Source organism: Hibiscus syriacus, unplaced genomic scaffold, assembly GCF_006381635.1.
Source record: "Hibiscus syriacus cultivar Baekdansim isolate YM2019G1 unplaced genomic scaffold, ASM638163v2 tig00111848_pilon, whole genome shotgun sequence".
Classification (NCBI taxonomy): domain Eukaryota; kingdom Viridiplantae; phylum Streptophyta; class Magnoliopsida; order Malvales; family Malvaceae; genus Hibiscus; species Hibiscus syriacus.
Window position 1 is genome coordinate 578745 of NW_024063201.1, and position 6836 is coordinate 585580.

The following is a 6836-nucleotide window of genomic DNA, read 5'->3' on the forward strand; positions in this document are numbered from 1 at the left end:
CCAGAATGGGTAGCCAACATTGTTCCCGTACCAAAGAAAAATGGGAAAGTTCGAATGTGTGTGGATTACAGAGATCTCAACAAAGCTAGTCCGAAAGATAGCTTTCCATTACCCCACATAGACACCTTGGTGGACAATACTGCAGGACACGCATGGTTTTCATTTATGGATGGCTTTTCAAGATATAATCAGATAAAAATGAATCCTGAAGACATGGAAAAAACAACATTTGTAACCATGTGGGGCACATTCTGCTATAAAGTGATGCCATTTGGATTGAAAAATGCAGGGGCAACGTATCAAAGAGCCATGGTAACTTTGTTTCATGACATGATGCACAAAGAGATTGAAGTATATGTAGATGACATGATTGCCAAATCCCGAACTGAAGAAGAACATATTCAAAATCTGAGAAAGCTTTTCCAGAGATTGAGGAAGTATCAATTAAAGCTCAACCCCGCTAAATGCACTTTTGGGGTAACTTTCGGGAAACTTTTGGGATTTGTGGTCAGCAAAAAAATAATCGAGATTGATCCAGATAAAGTAAAAGCAATTCAAGATCTTCCACCACCCAATACAAAAAAAGAAGTTCGAGGCTTTTTGGGAAGATTAAATTATATAACTCAGTTCATTTCTCAATTAACTGACAAATGTGATCCAGTGTTCAAATTACTTCGAAAGAACAATCCTGAAGTTGGAATGATGAATGTCAAGAAACTTTGGATATTATTAAGAAATATTTATCCAATGCCCCCATTTTAGTATCACCAATGCCTGATAGACCGTTAATTCTCTACTTGACGGTCTTCGAAAATTCGATGGGATGTGTACTAGGACAGCATGATGAATCTGGAAGAAAAGAAAAAGCTATTTATTATCTGAGCAAGAAATTTACTGATTGTGAAATTCGATATCCACCAATACAAAAATTATGTTGTGCCTTGGTGTGGGCTACTCGAAGACTCAGACAATATATGTTATACCATACTACTTGGTTGATATCCAAACTTGATCCTTTAAAATTCTTAATGGAATCACCAGCTTTGACAGGCAGAATGGCTAGATGGCAAATGTTATTATCTGAGTTTGATATTGTATATGTCAACCAAAAAGCGATAAAAGGAAGTGTCATAGCTGATTTTCTGGCCAGTCGTGTATCAAATGATTATCAGCCTTTGAGTTTCAATTTTCCCGATGAAGATTTGTTGTGCATATCCATGAATGAAGAAGTCAGAACAAATGATGCATCTGCATTTTGGAAGCTTTACTTTAACGGAGCATCCAATGCCTTGGGACGAGGAATCAGGGTAGTGTTAATTTCTCCAGAAAATATTTATTATCCCTTTACAAGTAGACTGGAGTTCTTTTGCACCAATAACATGGCGGAATACGAAGCTTGTGTCATGGGATTGAAAGCAGCTATAGAAAGGAAAATCAAATGTCTCAAGATATATGGAGATTCATCGTTAGTGGTGTATCAATTGCGAGGAGAATAGGAAACAAAAGATCCTAAATTGTTGGAATACCGAAATTTTACCCTCAAATTAGTGAAAGAATTTGAGAAAGTCACCTTCAATTATCTCCCTCGAGAAGAAAGTCAAATGGCAGATGCTTTGGCTACATTAGCTGCTATGTTTCAGGCAACTAAGAAAGTTGATATGATGCCAATCAAAATGCACGTATATGAAATTCCTGCACATTGTTATAGTGTAGAAGAAGAGGTAGATGGTAAACCATGGTATTATGATATCCTGCAATATATCAAAAATCAAAGTTATCCACAAAATGCATCTGAAATTGATAAAACAACCTTGAGAAGAATGGTTGCTGGATATTTTCTTGATGGCGAGATTATGTATAGAAGAAGCAATGATCAAATGCTATTGAGATGTTTAAATACCAGCGAAGCCAGAAGCATCATTGAAGAAGTACACAGTGGAATATGTGGAACACATGCAAATGGTCTTTCCATGGCCAGAAAAATAATGAGATATATATACTATTGGGCTACCATGCACACAGATTTCATTGATTATGCAAGGAAATGTCATAAATGCTAGATATATGCAGACAAGATTCATGTACCCCCATCTCCTTTACATGTAATGACAGCACCCTGACCGTTTTCTATGTGGGTAATAGATGTCATTGGTGCAATCACACCAAAAGCATAGAATGGACATTGTTTCATCCTTGTGGCAATTGATTATTTTACCAAATGGGTTGAAGCTGCTTCATATGCCAATATTAAGAGGTTCACAGTCTGCAAATTCATAAAGAAAGAGATAGTTTGTCGGTATGGCCTACCAGAAAGGATCATTACAGATAATGCTCTAAATCTAAACAACAAAATGATGACCGAACTTTGTGCACAGTTTAAGATCAAACATGCAAAACTCAGTGGCATATCGTCCAAAGATGAATGGGGCAGTTAAAGCGGCAAATAAGAACATCAAGAGAATCATTACAAAGACCACTGAAACTTACAAAGATTGGCATGAGAAGTTACCTTTTGCTTTATATGCATACCGAACTACTGTTCGAACATCTACTGGGGCAACACCTTTTTCTTTAGTCTACGGGATGGAAGCAGTCTTACCAATTGAAGTTGAGATTCCATCGCTTCGAATTTTGAGAGAAACAAAATTGGATGAATCCGAATGGACCCAAGCTATATTTGATCAATTGAACCTTATTGAGGAGAAAAGATTGAAAGCTATTTGCCATAGACAGATGTATCAAAAACGGATGATGAAGTCTCATGATAAGAAAGTATATCCAAGAGAATTCCAAGAGGGTGATCTAGTACTAAAAAAGATCTTGCCTATACATAATGATTTCCGCGGGAAATGGATGCCTAATTGGGAAGGGCCATACGTTGTGAAAAAGGCCTTTTCTGGAGGAGCATTGATCTTGGCAGAAATGGATGGAAAAATTTGAGAAATCCAATAAACTCGGATTCTGTCAAGAAATATTATGCTTGAAGAGAAAAAAAAGAAAAAAAAAAAAAAAAGAGAAAAGAAAAAAAAAAAAAGAAAAGGGGTTCAAGATGGAAACCCGCAAAGGGCATCTTGTAACCAAAGGAAGGATTTGAGTTGAAAACCTGAAAAGGCGGCTCAAATGCATGTTGATATTAGGCATCTGGCAATTGAACCCTCTTAAGATTTTGACAGTTTGGGAGAAACTTCACATCTACAAGCATTTTGACAACGTTTGAGATCTTTCAGACAAAAGCTTACATCATTACTCTAAATTGTGTCAATTTGATTAATTTAGAAATATTTATGCTAATAATTTGTTGAGTCATTTGAATTTTTATCAATCTTATGCTTGTCATAACTTTGAATACAATTCTATCTATTTATTAATAAATTTCAAGTTCAATTTATTTGAGATTCAATTTATTTTCGAAAATTCAATTTATTCTTCTATGAATTAACATAATTTTGAAATAAGTTAAAGATTTCTGAATATCACTTTATGTTAATACTTTTAAAGGCATGGAATACAAAGTAAGCAAATCATCATCATCATAAAGCCATGAACAAGTCATTATTTGCACTCTGGTTATATAGGGTAGCATTGGTTACAGTATTCCAAAAGTTGAAGATGACAAGTCTTACTGTCAACTAAATGTTCCATGATTCAAAAAGAATGGGGTATATTGGAGCAGTAGAAGAGACAGTTTGTTGTAGCAATCATTGCAAGTAAATGCACCAACAAAAATCTTTAAGCCCATGAATGATGTTTATTTCTTCCAGTAAGGTTGTTACAATGGATGCCACCGACAACAAGGTTGAGTCCATTAAAACTACTCATCAATTGCTCCAACCGATCATCATTCAGTTCTTGCACATGTGTTTTCAAAAGTATGCCAAGAAGTAAAAGGCAACCTCTGCATCATTGATCCCAGAGAAAAGAGACAGGACATTGATACCACCATGGAACATGTTTCTATACAGATCCTTGTATATGGTTTTTAGGGAAACCTAGAAGTATTTCCACCTCATCAGATTCAAGTAGAACAAGTGTCGTAGACCCAATAGCATCTTCTGGAAGTGTTCTTTGAGTTATCTGATCTGGTTTGATATGAACCCTAAAAACCAATCATTGAATTTGGAAGATGAATGTGCTCATAGCATCTTCTGGAAGTGTTCTTTGAGTTATCTGATCTGGTTTGGTATGAACCCCAAAAAACCAATCATTGAATTTGGAAGATGAATGTGCTCATAGCATCTTCTGGAAGTGTTCTTTAAGTTATCTAATCTGGTTTGGTATGAACCCCAAAAAACCAATCATTGAATTTGGAAGATGAATATGCTCATAGCATCTTCTGGAAGTGTTCTTTGAGTTATCTGATCTGGTTTGGTATGAACCTCAAAAACAATCATTGGATTTGAAAGATGAATGTGCTCATAGTAGAAATAAGAAGACCCAATAGCATCTTCTGGAAGTGTTCTTTGAGTTATCTGATCTGTTTTGGTATGAACCTCAAAAATCAATCATTGGATTTGAAAGATGAATGTGCTCATAGTAGAAATAAGAAGACCTCATAGCATCTTCTGGAAGTGTTCTTTGAGTTATCTGATCTAGTTTGGTAGAAACCACAGAACAAATTATTGGAATTAAAAGATGAACTGCATGATCGTCTTCATTAAGAAGTTTCTTTTCAAGCTTCTTCTGCTTATTTCTTTCCCAAAAATCATAGCCCAAGTTTCGCCTTTTCTTGTAATTGGGATCATTGCATAATGGCTTCCTACCTTTTACCGGAAGAAATGCGTCAGCAGCCTTAGCCATTTGAGCAACACATATAAAATTTGTCAACTCTGCAATTGATGAATCAGGATTATATCTCTATGACTATTGAAGACATAGCATCTGAGAATCCCATTTCTTTTCAAGTATAACAGTTTACTCTCCTCATCAGAATTAGAATTCATGATTTTCTCGGTATTAAAAGAACTATCGATATCTGCGAAATCATCTTGAAAGATCACTTCATAATCAGATGAGTTGTTATCAGAATCAACATGTTGCATGAATGCAAGCTTTTCAAGAGCCTATACTATTGAGTTTTATTCTCAAGAGGTTTTGTGACATTATATCTACATCTACATTTGTCAAAGATGATAGATTCTCTGATTTGAAGAAGAAAGATTTATTGGGTTTCTACAACTGAAGAAATACTCAGTTCACCTATCTGAAATCAAATAACTTAACAATCATGCATCATATTTAGGCATTTGCAAAAATAGGTGCATTTTCATTCATTCTCATCCATGTTGAAATTTGACAGGAATTTCAAAGATTTTAGCAAAGATTCAAATCCATCATTTGATGGATCAACTTTTCCAGAAGAAGTTCATAATGAGAAGAATTTGTTCAACTTTTTGCTTAAATTCATCATTTGATGGATTAACATTGCCAGGTAGAGTTCATAGTGAGAAGAACTCATCATATGAAGAAGGAAGAAGAAGTTCATAATGAGAAGAACTTGTTCAACTTTTTGCTTAAATTCATCACTCGGTGGATCAACATTTCCAATTGGAGTTCATAATGAGAAGAACTCATCATCTGAAGAAGGAAGAAAAAGTTCATAATGAGAAGAACTTGTTCAACTTTTTGCTTAAATTCATTACTCGGTGGATCAACATTGCCAGGTAGAGTTCATAATGAGAAGAACTCATCATCTGAAGAAGGAAGAAGAAGTTCATAATGAGAAGAACTTGTTCAACTTTTTGCTTAAATTCATCACTCGGTGGATCAACATTTCCAATTGAAGTTCATAATGAGAAGAACTCATCATCTGAAGAAGGAAGAAAAAGTTCATAATGAGAAGAACTTGTTCAACTTTTTGCTTAAATTCATCACTCGGTGGATCAACATTGCCAGGTAGAGTTCATAATGAGAAGAACTCATCATCTGAAGAAGGAAGAAGAAGTTCATAATGAGAAGAACTTGTTCAACTTTTTGCTTAAATTCATCACTCGGTGGATCAACATTTCCAATTTGAGTTCATAATGAGAAGAACTCATCATCTGAAGAAGGAAGAAAAAGTTCATAATGAGAAGAACTTGTTCAACTTTTTGCTTAAATTCATCACTCGGTGGATCAACATTTCCAATTTGAGTTCATAATGAGAAGAACTCATCATCTGAAGAAGGAAGAAGAAGTTCATAATGAGAAGAACTTGTTCAACTTTTTGCTTAAATTCATCACTCGGTGGATCAACATTTCCAGTTCGAGTTCATATTGAGAAGAACTCATCTGAAGAAGGAAGAAGAAGTTCATAATGAGAAGAACTTACTCAACTTTTTGCTTGAATTCATGATTCAATGGATCAGCGTTACCAGTTCGAGTTCATAATGAGAAGAACTCATCTGAAGAAGGAAGAAGAAGTTCATAATGAGAAGAATTTGTTCAACCTTTTGTTTAAATTCAACATTTGATGGATTAACATTGCCAGGTAGAGTTCATAATAAGAAGAACTCATCATCTGAAGAAGGAAGAAGAAATTCATAATGAGAAGAATTTGTTCAACTTTTTGCTCAAATCCATCACTTGATGGATCAGTTTTTCCAGAGAAAGTTCATAATGAGAAGAACTCATCTGAAGGAGAAAGAAGAAGTTCATAATGAGAAGAGCTTATTCAACATTTTGAATGACTCTATCACAGAAGGAAATATGTCAACATCATCCCCAGCGAAAAGTTCATAATGAGAAGAACTCATCTGAAGAAAGAGAAGAATTTATTCAACATCTCCATCATAATCAAGTGAAGCCAAATGGATAAAAAAATTATCTTTTCGTCTTTGCCTTATTCTTGTTAATACAAG